The following is a 14141-nucleotide window of genomic DNA, read 5'->3' as shown; positions in this document are numbered from 1 at the left end:
GAGGATGAGGGAGAGAGGACTTGCCCTTTTGCTGAGGGAAGCGTAACAGAAATTGTGGAAAATCAGAAATCAGGGTCATAGAGAGCTTTCCTGCAGCAGCCTTCATTTTTCAGCAGAATGGTGTTTTCCTCCTGGTTCTCCTCTCAGCTCATAGTGCCCAGCTGCCCAGTGGTATGACCATTTCATAGAACAGTGATCTGAGTCATCATATTGCACATATCTTCTCCACTGAGTTAGGGAGAAAATTGCTCTAAGTTATTGGCAGTTTTGAGGAGGAGAAAAAAAATCCAGGGATACTATTTTCTCCAGCAAATCGAATGTTTTTAAATCAAAATCATGTATCAGCCAGAATGTTCCAATACAACTGAAATCTTCTGTTAAGAGCACCTTAGTTTCTTAAAATGAAGTGCCATGGATTGCAACATTATCAGAAAAACTAATTTCTAAGTGGGTAATAGGAAATGCTTATTTAAAAAAATATTAAAATTGATAATTATTTTCAGGAAAATGTGTAAAATTCAGAAAAATGTCATTTCGATCTGAAATGCTGGCGTAAGAGCAAATCTGTATCTTCTGTTGTCCTGAAGGAGAGCTTACATAATTCTAATTCTCAAGGAAGAGATAAAGGCAACTTTTCCAGGATTTCCCTGATATGTGCAGGCTGTTTGAGAAGTTCCTGATATATCTCAGTCATGTGAACCAAGGACCTCAGGTGGCTCAGAGTGACATTCAGCTCTGCTGCTGGGTAACCCAGGATGATTTCCTTGTCATTGGGATGATTAACTCCTTCTTTAGGCAATGTGGCTTTTCAGGCTTGTAAAACCCCCTGATTTTCTTGCATTTTCATTTTGGAGCAATTGCTCCAAATGCATTTTCTTGCATTTGGAGAAATTGCTACAATTTCTTGTGCATTTGTTGTAAGACCAACACATTTGGACTGTCTCAAAATGGTGTTGCCGGTGTATTTTGGTTCTGAAAAAACCTCCGGAGCAGTTAATTAGGGGTGAGATAAGAAAGGGTTTATTTGCCAAGGTAATAGGTGATATAGACGCGCGCACCGGCCGTGCCCGAGAGGTTACATTTTATAGCATTATCCATCCAATCCCAGATGTGTCCACCCTTTGGCCCTTCCTCTGGACCGCCCCGGGCCCTCCCCCTGAGAATTGGGTCTGGGGTCTTTTTGGGACCACCTACTTCATCATCTTCAGCTTCATCAGAGTACAAAGGGTATACTGTCACCTAGTTTTTGACCGTACTCTGTGGTTTAGGCCCTGATACGCTGTTCTCCAAACAGTCTAGGCCTTTACCTTGACAAAAGACTAAACACTGCTACTGGATTCAGGGGTAGGTTGATATAGAAGGCATAGAATGGGGTAAGAGGGTTAGGGAATGTGTAAACAAGGGAAAGGAACAAGGGACAGAGGGGTTTCTGCTTTTAAAACCCACCTATAAAATTTACAAGTCTTATAACTATTAGAAAAATAAAAAAAAACCATTAGGGGCTTAAGGCATCAATGGGAAGTCTTTTAAAAAGAAGGGCAGTTTTAAAAAGGAAGGAAATTCCTAGAGTTTCCCAACCCGATTGCCATGAAAAGGCATTTTTGTTTCCTGCTATCAATATGGAACTGTGGCACCCAACAAGACCGTCATGGGTGAAGACTCAACCTCTGACATTAGTGGAGTTCTTTGCCAGGTGTTGCTCTCTCTCTAGCTGTGACTGAAGCTGTGAGAAGGTGCTTGTTTGGGTCATCTCTCCCCCCCTTCACTCTACCAATCTGAGCCCCACATCAGTGGTTTTAATTCCTAATGTGGGAGGAAGGAATCATGCATTAACTCTTTGATAAATTTCTGATAGCAAACTGCCCCACTTGGGCTCTCCCTGGTCTCTCACCCTAAGGCTAAAATCTACTGGCATTTAGTGCTTTGGCTTTTTACAGTAGATTCTGAAGCATTTGATGCTAAACTGTTCCTGGTGATCGCATCCAATTTAGGAAAGCTATTTCTGTTTTCTTCCATAATGAGGCAGCCCTGGCTGGGATCTCAGTCTCTGGGCATGTGTATGATGTGCTGCTGAACTGTACTGGCTGCATTTGGACTGAATGTGAGCTTTGGGTAAAGACAGTGTTGAATTATGCGGTCTGAAGGGACACTGATGCCAGGAAGCAACCTACCCTTTCTTGCTCTCAGAAAACACATTCAAGTCTTCCCTCCATATTTCTGTAACAGTCTAGGCAAAGCTTGAATGGAAAAATTTTAGTTTGGAGAAAATTACTTTAGGTAATGTACTTTTTCTTGATGGTAAGTTTGGATCAACAGACGGTCTTGATCTTCCTCTTAGCAGAAATACAGTTCTCTTTCAATTCAGACACTGCCTCTTTGGGGTCTCTTTGCTTTGGAAGTGAAGCTCATGTAAATGTAAGGTAAACAGGGAATGAAAGGATCTTAATGTTAGATTTTTAACCATCAGTTGGCTCTGTTACATTTGATAGATTTTCCCATCACAGGCAATCTGTGTTCTTGCTTGCTCAGATCCACGCTGGTGCCAAGTACTAAACAATGACACTATCTATCTTTCTGCACGATTTGCCAATTTTGGTTACTTTTGAAGCCTAGTGTTTCTGCTTTACCCTTGTGAATCATCCTTATAGGGAGAAGAAAATGAACAAAAGAGTGATTGCTTTAGCAAAATGTTTAGGGTTGATATCTCGCATTTATTCCCTTGTTTTATAAACTAGAGTGCTTACTTCTCTTATGGTAAAATAAGTCAAAGTAAAGATGTAGTAAAGAGTTGTTGTTTGTTGTTTACAGTGAATTGCCTTTCAGATAATCAAATGAAATACTTTAGTGCAGTCCCACTTCTAACCATGACCTTAAATAACAGAGGTTTTACTTGCTGCTTACAAGGCTTAGGGTGATGATTTCCAAAGCTCTCTCTTGGTTGTACATCTTCCTACAGACATCAGCGGGATTTTGCCACTGACCTCAGATGAGCTAGCATTATAGCAGTGTTTTTGAAACCCTCTCCTGTAGAGGAATGAAAAATGAGGTCTTTCTTTCACAGGGAACATTTCAAGAGATAGCAAAATTCTTCTCCCTCCTCCCCCCCCCCAAATTCATATTGCACATCAAACATAGCTACATTTTGGTATTTACAGAGTCCCTTGCAAAATATCATGAGAGACAGGCCCATACATCAGATTAATTATCTTGCCTTATACTTGCCAGAGGTGCTTAATTTCTTCTTTGGAATTGAATATGACTTCTGCAATTAAATGTTGCTCCTTGACTACTGAGGCATCTCACTTTTTGTCTAGGTGGAAAACACTGCATTAAGAGCAAGATCAGAAGCAGACTTGCATACTTCATATGTACCATCACAAATAAAGGTGTTACTGCACATTTTACAGCTATTGTACTTAAGGTATATGGAAATGAGATTGTTTATTGTTTCCTTAGAAATAATGGAAACTGAGTAATTAAGTTCATTGCACAATCTCTAGTGGTACAGCCATCCCATTTCAGTTGGGCTGTATTTGATGGGATTTGATTTTGCTAGATACCAGTGAGTGAGTTACATGTTTACAATGTTCTGTTGATTATTTTAAATTCAATGTGAACCTGAAAATGTAAAATGTTACAGAAGTTCATTGCTTCAGTTGGATAAACTACAAATGAGAGAACAGTTATTGATAAATTACAATCCCGTAATTTCAGGAAGAGTCAAGTAGGAGTAGGTTTATTTGGGAGGAAAAAGGCACTGAAGAAGTTGCAGGGTTTGATTTGGTGTTTCCCCCTTCCCATTCTCTACATTACACTGCGTCATTTTCTAGGACTTCAGCTAACATTCTGTGGCAAGGTTGTTACTATGGAATAGGCCATTATTTACCTTGAGGCTTACAGAGGCAGGCACATCTTATATTGGCAAATTTTACAACAGGTGTGTTTTCTCTGGTTGCTACTGATCCTCAGCTATGAGGCATGAAAAGAGAGCGTCTTGCATTCCTTACTCAGCTGCCCAAGACAGTTCTCTTAAAAAGCACTCATTGTCTTCAAAGTTAATTTCTGCAAGAAAGCACTCAGTCAATTAATTTTAGCCTTTCACCCACCCAAGAATTTTACTGTTTACAACTTGATAGGACCCTTTGAAGAGCACAAGTGCTTACTACTGAAGTAAGCTTTTCTTTTGTGGAACTTGCTTTGCTTTTACAAAAAGCAAGTATTTTGCCTTTAAAAATACCTTTTGCAAGAGTTAGGGTGCCAGTCACTTTGGAGAAGACCTTGTTACCATGTATATCTTGATGATGCCAGGTTGTGATATGAGAGCTGAGACTTCAGCTGGGAGCTCTTGGTGAAATTCCAGCCAGGTTTAAACGTTCTGTTTAGTTAAGATCCCTCTTGTAGTTTCAGCTGGAAATATCTGGCCTTTGTTTCACTTCAGAAGGGAAGAGAGAAGTATGTGCGATCTGTATTATATAAATATTTTATCCGTCCAGAGTTCCTGGTATAAAATGTTTCCTTTGTAGTACCAAGAGAATTGTTGGCTTTCAGCTGTACCGCAGCAGCCCTTTCAGATTTCAAGTCGCTGTTGTGTGTAGTGGTATGATGCTCCTCATTAGGAAGGAGATCAAAGAAGTTGCCAGTCTGTCAGCTTGTATTTGAGGGGGGACTGGTGGCTTGGTGTGACATCAGAGCACCTTTGTACATAGCCGAGCCCTCACGTTTTCACTGGACAGGGGCTTAGCAGCATTTTCTTACAAGGTTGGCTGTTGTTCTGCCCTCGCAGTTTGTGAAGGCAGTGAGGTGATGAGGATATTACCTCTTTTCCGTAAGGTTTGATGGGAGATTTGGTATCTGGCTTACTAATTGAGCTTTGGTGCTGAAGTAGTAGCTTGGGAAGAGACTGGGTTCACTAAAGATCTCCAAAGTAGTCTTTTTGACCCAAAAGATCTCCAGAGTATTCCTTTGGAGAGGAACAAAGCTAAGGCAACTGCAAATTTTGGGGTGGGGGCATGGAGAGGGGGAGGGTGTTCTCGCTAGAGATTGGACTGGGTGCAGTTGCTCTGAAGGGATGCTTCTGCAGGGGTTAAGGAAATGTTGAGTGTTTACCACTTGTTATCAAAGTCAGCTGGAAATAGTCCACTTACTGGCTGAAGCTTGATTTCAGAGTTGAAGGGCACCCATAGAAATTCCTAGCCTCTATCTCTCTACATCTGTTCCCTGCAAAAGAATGTTTTCCTCCCATTCTTTGTTGATTGGATAATATGAGGAGGAAGGGGGAGGGATGAAAAAAGCTGTGTTTTACTGTGAGAATTCTCAGGATCTTTCATAAGTAGGCTTTGGGTGAGATGGTGACTTCTGTTAGCAGGCTACAAATAATAACAAAAGTATCTGTGCAGAAAATGAGTGTAATAATCTTTCTTTTTTTTTTCCCCTTCAAAGATCAAAGAGGTTCGACTCTTGATTAATGTGCAACAGAAGCCATTAACATGGTAAAATGTGGAAAAACAGACTCTTCATTATTACTACACAGACATTTGCTTTAGGGAACTGCAAATACTTTCTGTTAGGTAATTTGGTCTATTGCTTTTTCTGTTGTTTCTGTGTATGTATCTCACTGGAGAATACCACACCTACAAATTTAGATGCACCCTTTATTCTTCTCTCTGCATATCCCTTACTATTTTCATGATACAGAATGCAGCTTCTGTGTTACTGTCTTGCTTTCCCAGTCAGTGTATGCATGGGCTTTGCCTCGCTTGCCTGCTCTTTTTATACTACATCAAGTTCTGTTTGTTTTTCTCCTAGCAACCCACTGGGCTGCTCTTTGTCTGTAGGCCTAGGAAGATTTTTTTTCGTTTTTTTTAACTTGTAAGTATGAATGCTTAAGGTTCCCTGCTTGTGTTAAAAAACGAGATGCAGTTTCTCACCTGCTAATACTCATCTTTGAGTTACTCCCAAAAGAACAAATTCTAGCTAAGATTTTTTTTCCAACACAGCAAGGTCAGGAGTGTTTCATAAATTTTACTTCAATCTAGAGTCTTTCTTAATTTGCATAATTTGGTTGAATAATATAACCCTCCTAATATTTTCCAAGCCACTTACACTTAGCTAATCACTTACACTTATCTTCAGCATAAACCTCATTGATTTTATTTCTCATTGAAAACATCAGTAGTAGCAAATACAATCCTATTGGCTCACAGTCTGTTAGAAATAAAATTATATTAAATGTCTTGTGGGGTGTGAAGAGGTTAAGTCAAGGAGAGTCATCTGAGAAAGTAAAGTCATCCTGGTGTGTAAAACATAAATCTGGTTTATATTTAAACTACATGTCACCCACCAGCTAAAAATAGCAATGATCATTAAAAGCCAATTTGCTGCTAAACATTAGTAGACATTTATTACATCATAACAGATCTGAAAGACAATTAAATTTATCTTTTTCCTAGATAACTTTCTTTTAAAAATGTGTTACATGGCTTTTACCATTAATCTCATTTGCCAACTATTTTTGTTCCATTTAATAGTGTGCGTGTGTGCATAGAGTTGCATGTTTAGGTGGTCTCTTATTGTTACTCTTAAGTCTTTCAAAAGCAGTACATCTTAAATGGTAAAAGGATGGATCCTTGCTTACACTACCTATTAATTTCCTAATCAGCACAGAAAGTGAAGGAAGCTACAGCTTTAGTGCAAAAGAAGCAATATCTGTTACCATCCATTTGAGAAGGGAATAGTAAGCAAGAGCAGAATAAAAATGCACTGGATACAGATTTTACACATAGGAAATAGATTACAGCTTTGCTACTGTTTTTACTGTAATTCCTCAGTCAAGTGGTACCCTTTGCCTGTTTTATTACTGCATATAGCTGTATTTGTGAGTATTTACTGTAGCTGGAGTAAGTCAAAGGCCGAGGAAGTCCAGCATTGTCAGAAGTACTGCTTCCTATGACAAATGCAGTTGTGATCCTGGTATTTTGGTTCATGCGGTGCTGTCTGTCAGGTCTCACAAAACAAGCCATCAAGGAGGGCAGGCTCTCTACTTCAGCTCAGCAGTGCTCAATTCTCTGTAGCTGTTGATGGCTTTAACTCCACTATTTAGCCTTCATAGCCAAGGAACTATGGGGCCAACTGAGCTGTGAAAGAGTGTGCCGTGAGGTGGACACAGGGCAGCCCTTTTCCCCTTTTCTGAATTGCAGGACCCACAAAAACAGTGGTCCGCTATCATCTTTGCAAGTAAGAAACCTCTCTGACGTATGTCACTTCTGGGGCACGAACAGCTTCAAAAGGCTGTGTACCATCCTCCTGTTCCTGGATGATGCACGGAGAAAAGGAGCCCACTCATATGGGCTTTGGGCTGCCTCCTGATGAGTGGCAGTCAAAGGAGAAATGGCCCCTGCCTGCATTCCCCTGCACTCCCCTGGAAGGAATCCCATCCTCAAAACCCAATCCTGCTGTGATGGCGGAATGGCACTAAACTCTTTCCTCTCACTCTCTATCTGCAGCTGCTGCTTGGTTTGGGGCACTATAAGTTAAATAGGTCCTTCCCTGCCAGGAAGAGGAAAGGAAGAAAATCAAAGGTGGTATGAAGGGAGACAGAGCAGGAAGGGAGAGATAGGAGGGATAAATGAATATTGAAAACTATTTTAAAAGCTACACCCAGAGGTATTTAGCAGTATTTCTCCTTTGGTCCCAATATCACACTTTACTTCCCCTATTTGAACTCTCTTGGAATTTTCTGTTACTTCTTTTGGCTTATTTTCTCCCTGGAGGCTGTCACTTCCTCAGGTTAAAGCAAGATCCAGTGTAGGATCTGTGCCATCACAGTTACAGCCATGGTAAGACATTTGAATAAATAGGGCTGGTATGTGTAGGAGAGGTGATACCTTAAAATACAAGCTCAGCTTATGGTAGCGAAGGGAAGTTAAAATAATGCTGACCCTGGTGATAAGCTTGTCTGCATTTTCAATGCATGCACCACATGTGTTTTATTTGTCACAGAAGAATTGCCAAAGGCTCTGTGGAATGCAAATAAGCATTACAAGAGTATTGTCAAAACCAGACTTTCAACATTGTGAATCATTCACAGAAAAAAATATTCAAGATTTGATTAAAAGTCATGCGAATTTCAAATCAAATAAATATTGTCGAGTTGTGTTTATTTGCCACCGGTTTACTAAGCCTCTGAGCTGTATTTGGGTCCTATTTTTCAGCTTCTCTCCATAAGGAGAAATTTACTTGAAAAGTAAGCTGAAATTTTCATTATTGCAAGGAGTTGCCACATACCGAGTTTTGCGATGAAATCATAACTGTTGGCAATACTGTGAAGAGGGCTTGCCTATGCATTATTTTCCTTCTTTGTAAAGATGTGCTGCAAACTAAAACATTTGAGAAAGATGGTGTATTATGTAGGTATAATAAATTTTTTGAGAAGGATCTTAACACCTCCCCAAAGGTTTGCAGAGTATTGTTGTAATAACTGCTGTATATGATGATGAAATAGGCTTGTTTCAGGTGGTCAGAAGTTTATGGCACTATGTAGCTTGTGTGAAGAGCTGCATAGTTGTTCCCAAGACTTGTAGGGTTTTTTTTCCCTGATGGGTTTGGAGTGGTGGAGGGACTGACTTGCTTCTTGCCAGTTGTGAGCTGCTTTAGCAGGTGGTGCTTAACAGGGAGAGTACCAAGTTTTTTGTAATCAGTTTTCAGAAAGCACACTGATCTGGGGTGGTAATGCAATACAAACATTAGCATATTTTACCACATCTTCATATGATACTCTGCACCTTTTGAAATTTTGCATGTGTTATCATATATTTGCACACATCCAGGGACCTTGTGAATGGTGTACTTTCCTCTTAAATCTGGAATGAAGCATATTGCCAAGGATAACCAGCAGGCACTTAAGGAAAGTCTGGAACATTCAGTAGCTGTGATACTCAGATGTGCAATTCATTACAATATTCCTAAGCTTCTGGACCATATTTCAAAAACTCTTAACTTTTCTCTGTTCCTTCCTCCATTCTCACTTGTGAAGTAACAAGATACGTGAATAGCTTCACTATTAGTCTGATTATCATGTTCTGCTGAAATTGCTTTGATTCTGGATTGAATGGGAAAACCAACAAGCTGATATCTTAAGTTCCCCTTTTGACCTTTGGAACATCACAAAAACCTCCATTTCACCTACACAAGAAAAAAAAAGCTACTATATTTGGCTGGTCTGTATTTGTGTGTGCTCTTATCAAAGGCTTGATTAATCTGAAATGAAGTAACTCAGTTAACACTTGAGTTATTTTGCAGCAAATCCCACAGAACATCTAAAGAGCTCTTTGTCACTTTGAATTATAGCTTAAACAGGTGGTTGATGTGGCTTGGTTTGAGCTGATAGTGATTCCTTACTGCCTTGGCCACTCCCCTCAGGGAGGCGTAAGTAGCACTGCAGTGATACTGGAGAATGTAGGGTAAACACAAACTTATTAGACTTTGCTGTCATTGTTGCTGGCTTTTAAGGTTTTAAAAATTACTTCTCAGAGTGCTGCATCAGCTATAAAGGAGGAGTAAAGGGCAGAATGGTTTTAGGCTTTCGAACAGTATGGATGAAATGAATGTTAATATACAGGAATGACAATTAGGTGAAATACGGATTAAAGTGCTTGGAAGTAGGGACTTAGAAATATTATGTCATTTTATACATATGGGGTGAGTGTGTTGAGGAGCTTCCTTCTGAGTTCACTGCCCCAACAGAGACATGAAAAAGAGCAGGAACAGGATCTGCAGTACAGGAAGACATAGATGTGAGCTTGTTGAAACACAGTTTGGTGAATCCTGTCTGTGAGAGAGCTCACTGAGTCTCTCACAAAGCCTCCTTACATCTGGTAAACTTAAAACCTGAAATAAAGAACCAAAAGTTGTGGCTGCTGCTTCATGTTTTGAGGGAAAAAAGCTTGTTTTTCTGAACTTGCTGAGAACTCTGAGTTTATAAGTACTTGTGGTATAGTATGAATATTCTCCTGGGCTAAATGCAGACACGAATGAAAGTCTACAGACAATTCAGTTTGTGTCTCAGAAACACATTCTGGGCTTCTTGAAAATGCTTACAGAAAAAATCTGTCCATAAATAACCATGTCCCTGTAGCAGTAACTTCAGTGAGTGGCTATGAGTGCAAGTGCATGTGGTTCCATTGAAATGCCAGGATTGCAGCCTCCTCCTGCCCTGCTCCCCTTGTATTATACAGTCAGTAATGTCTGTGTGACCTTTTAAGTGGCAGGTTGTGTTGCTGCCATCGCAAAGTGACCAGGGAGCCAAACCCTGAGTACCTGATAGAGTAAAGGTGGAAGGAGGTTGGAGGAGCAAAACTTACTTTTTTTAATGATGTCTTTTTTTAAGTACAAATAAACAATTAAAATGTGTTTTGCAAACAGCTTATGGCCAAATGTATTGCAGTAATTCTTTTGTTTAGACATTCATAATGAGAGTGGAAATACAGTTCATTCTCTTAGTTAAAGAAGTTTTCTAACACTAAATTGCAGTTAGTTTAATTTTACAGAGATTGAATGTTATAGTTTTTCTTACTGGGGTTATTTTTCTTCCCTCTCTTGGTTAAATTCTGAAAATGTTGGCTGGAATAAATTGTCTCAAGTGGCAGATGCTGAGAATGGGGGATTACATCCATGATTCCAGCTTGGTCCGTCAGCTTCAAAGAGTTTAATTACTTCCAAACTTTTCCTGTTGCGAATAGTGAACTTAATCAGTATTTGTTTGAAACATCACATCTATTTGGTAGGTGACTTCTGCCAAAGGAGAAGATAAGTGCAGGAATCTTTTGTATTAAGAAATATAAAGTAGTTCTTGCATCACTGATTTGTTGAAGCTAGTTTTACTATGCGTGTTTTCAGGGGTAGGAAGAAAATGACTGCAAGTAAAACTGGATAAGAAAAACAGGGCATTTCTATCAGGCTTTTGCTAATGAGCCCCCTTGTAAAACACTCTCGGCCCTCCTGTACCCCAACTGCCTAGAAAATGCTGGTTAGCTGAGGAAGGCTGGTAGCTTTTGCCATGTGAGGAGGGTTGTGTCCAGCTTTGTGCAGGTGTAAATGCTCGTGTTTGGAAGAAGACAGCAATTGAATGGATTTCTGACCTGCTTGGCTTGCGCTGTACTGAATTCTACTTTGAATTCAGCCTATCTGTTCACTCACCACATGAACTGGTTTAATTTTCTTTTTCACCCTCCCTGTAGACTCTCGACAGATGAGCTCAGAAAATGCTCCATGTGCTGCTTGACATCAGCTGCTGAAGAACAGACTTGGGTAGATGTTGAGTTTGTCAGTGTATCTATAATGCTCTTTTATGAGCAACGCCTTGATGAATACTTCACTGCTCATCTCTTCACCACGAGGCCTTAGTTTCCTTTGGCTTTCTCCTGTTCTGTCAGTAACACTTTGAGTAGGATTTTTGGGAACTGCCAACATGCAATTCTGGTTTGGGTGATGCAAGAGATCAGACTGCAAAGGTGTCAGGGGCAGCCTTATGGGTATAAAGGTCAGTGAGCAGAAGAACTTTCTTTTAAATCAATGCAGGCTGCATCGTCTTTGTGGTTAAACTCCAAACCCCTTAGGTCAAGTGTAGCCCTTAAATTTTTCACTGTGATAGTGTATGCCTTTCTTGCATCAATAAATGTAACACTCTGCACTGAACAGTTCACAGATATGTGCTCTAGTTTCTCTCTTTGGCTGCACTTTACCTGGAGGTAATCCAAAGATGAAGTGAATTTTGTTTTGTGAGCCTCTTTCTGCATCTTATACTGCTGCTTGAGAGGGGCTGAGTGACCACTAAGGAAAAGGGTTGTTTCACTCATTTCCTATCTAGCTGTTCCCCTGCAGATATCCGTTTCACAAACACACTATGATTATTTGATTACATGAGATACAAACCCACCCAGAATTTTGTAGCGTTACAATGTATTTGGTTAATATAGTGGTGCCCTGTGTTGTTAAACACAATTGGCATGTCTCCAGACACATTGTGTATTTGTTAATATATGTGCATGAGCTTAAACCTAAGGGATTGAACTCTTTGTAGAAGCAGGCTTAAGGGCAAGGTTGTGCCAGCCAGGGTGTGCAGATACCACCTGGCAGGCCACATCTCTGGCGTATTCTCCTCTGGCAGGAAGGATGGTAGGACAGAGAATACTGGACCAGATTTATGACTGGAGTAAATGGTGCATAATGCTGAGCAAGTCCTTTTGTCTCTTTTGCACAGGAGCTTTGTGACTCAATAATGTACTTTCCAGTAGGATAAAATGTTTATTTGTAGTTCCGGTGGTTCCAAGACATTAGTTTCCAAAAATTAGACTTTGTTTGGACTTTGCAGAGGGCAAGTGAATCCGCTTTCTCATTCAGCCCCAGCCCATGAGATGATAGAAACAAAAAATCCATGAATCCTATTATGAAGGTATATAGAGACAGATAAAAACAATTTTAAAGGCCACTGTGTAAATATTTTGTTGACAATTATCCCTTCTCTGGGATAGGGAGCCTAATTAATTTGTGACTTTGTCAGTTTACACCCAAACCCCTTTTACTGCACCATAATGTTATCTCTTTCTAACAGACTTAGATTATTCAGAACTGATTCAGCTTAAACAAATTAAAATCAGAAAACAAACCTTTACTCCATCACTACCTGACTGAGCTTTTGCTCTAGGGAAGTGTACCTGAGCTTGGATAGCTTTTGCTCATCTCTGTATGCCTTTTCAAATTTTGTAGCACAAAAAGCTTCTTACTCTTAAAACTTTTCAGAGGATACTGTAGAAAAAGTATGCATAAATAATGGTCAGTGGTGTAGCTTGTGTGCTGGTAGCCTACTAAAATATAAATGGAAAACTTGATCACTGTTTAAAATGCACAGTTTAAAATATTCATGAGGCTTGTCCCCGTTTGAATAACAGACTTTAAATATTATCAGTGACCATTTTGATTAGTCCCAGCTCCAGCAAAGTCTTAATTTCAAGGATGTCTATAAAGAAGCCACTTGACTGCAGATTGACCTTGGGCTTTTTAGTCACCCCGGTTACAGAGATGAGAAAAAGCTACAGAAACTAAATGATACATTTGAGTGAACAAATTGCAGGGACCGACTGGGGAGGAGAGTAGTGGGAGCATAAAATCTTGGCACTGAAAGATATATTTATTAAAAAAACCCTCAAAACAGCTTCTTTATAGACTTTAGTTCTAAACAATGTGGGGTTTGATTTAGTTGATCAGTAAAGATAGGAAGCAAAACAAAGGCCACTTTGTCATGCCAGACTTCCAGAAATATACCCACATCACAATGGCATGCAGCACAGTTTTTTCATACTGTTTTTGGCTCAGACTGGGTTTTGGGCAAGAACAGAAGTTGGCAAAAACAGCTTCTTTGCTCAGAGAAGAATAACTTCTGTTGATCAGAGATTTTTTGAGAGACTTTTAATTAGACCAGTGCTGTGAAGACTGCAGTCTAAGGAGTTCAAAACAGATACGTAAAGTACTTTTCAATTCCTCATACTTCCTCATCATTTCAAAGTCAGTGGGGAGCTAAGTCTCAAGCTGATGCCGTAGTTTAAGTCTGTATAGTTGTTTTTTTCCTGCCAAGTTTGAGTCACTGTGGCCATCTAGACCCTTCTTGAGAGATTAAAATGATGGAAAGCTGGAATACGTTTTCTAGTTAAATGAGTGAATGTTTTTATTCAAGCATGGATTCAGATTTCCCTGTGCTTTCCTGTAAGCATGTGGGATGGACGAGATCATTATTTTTAATTCCACAATAAATAACTGCAGAGCTTGACTAGGAGCGAGTCACTGCCAGTGACTAGAAAGTGGCTTGTTAGAGAATAAGGGTGACTTTAGGCTCTGTTCGGGTTTAAAGCCTGGTCCAGATTCAGAGATTAAAAGCCACACAGGATGCTTCAAATGAAAAGAGCCATATCAGTGGAAATGCTCCCAAACCGTATTACTAGTCCCACTGCCTGGTATCTTGTTGTCAGCCTCTGCAGCAGAGGCATGAGAGAAATTCAAAAAAGAGTGAAAGGTCTTAGCAGAATAGTGCAGTGCCCAGGTACCTGGGGAGGTGCTGGGCTCAGCTTCTGCCTGACTCGTTCAGTATATAT

The 14141-nt window shown here is 40.0% G+C and overlaps 1 protein-coding gene across 15 annotated transcripts in view; it reads left to right on the top strand.

Moving 5' to 3' along the window:
* ADGRL3 (adhesion G protein-coupled receptor L3) overlaps nt 1-14141 on the top strand; it is a 515791-nt gene that overhangs the window by 166840 nt on the left and 334810 nt on the right. The gene's annotated exons all lie outside the window — the stretch shown is intronic.

This window comes from Manacus candei, unplaced genomic scaffold (assembly GCF_025592945.1).
Source record: "Manacus candei isolate 608988 ecotype Guabito, Panama unplaced genomic scaffold, ASM2559294v1 h1tg000028l, whole genome shotgun sequence".
NCBI lineage: Eukaryota > Metazoa > Chordata > Aves > Passeriformes > Pipridae > Manacus > Manacus candei.
The sequence above is the reverse complement of the archived record's forward strand: the minus strand, read 5'-3'. Positions and strand labels throughout refer to the sequence as shown.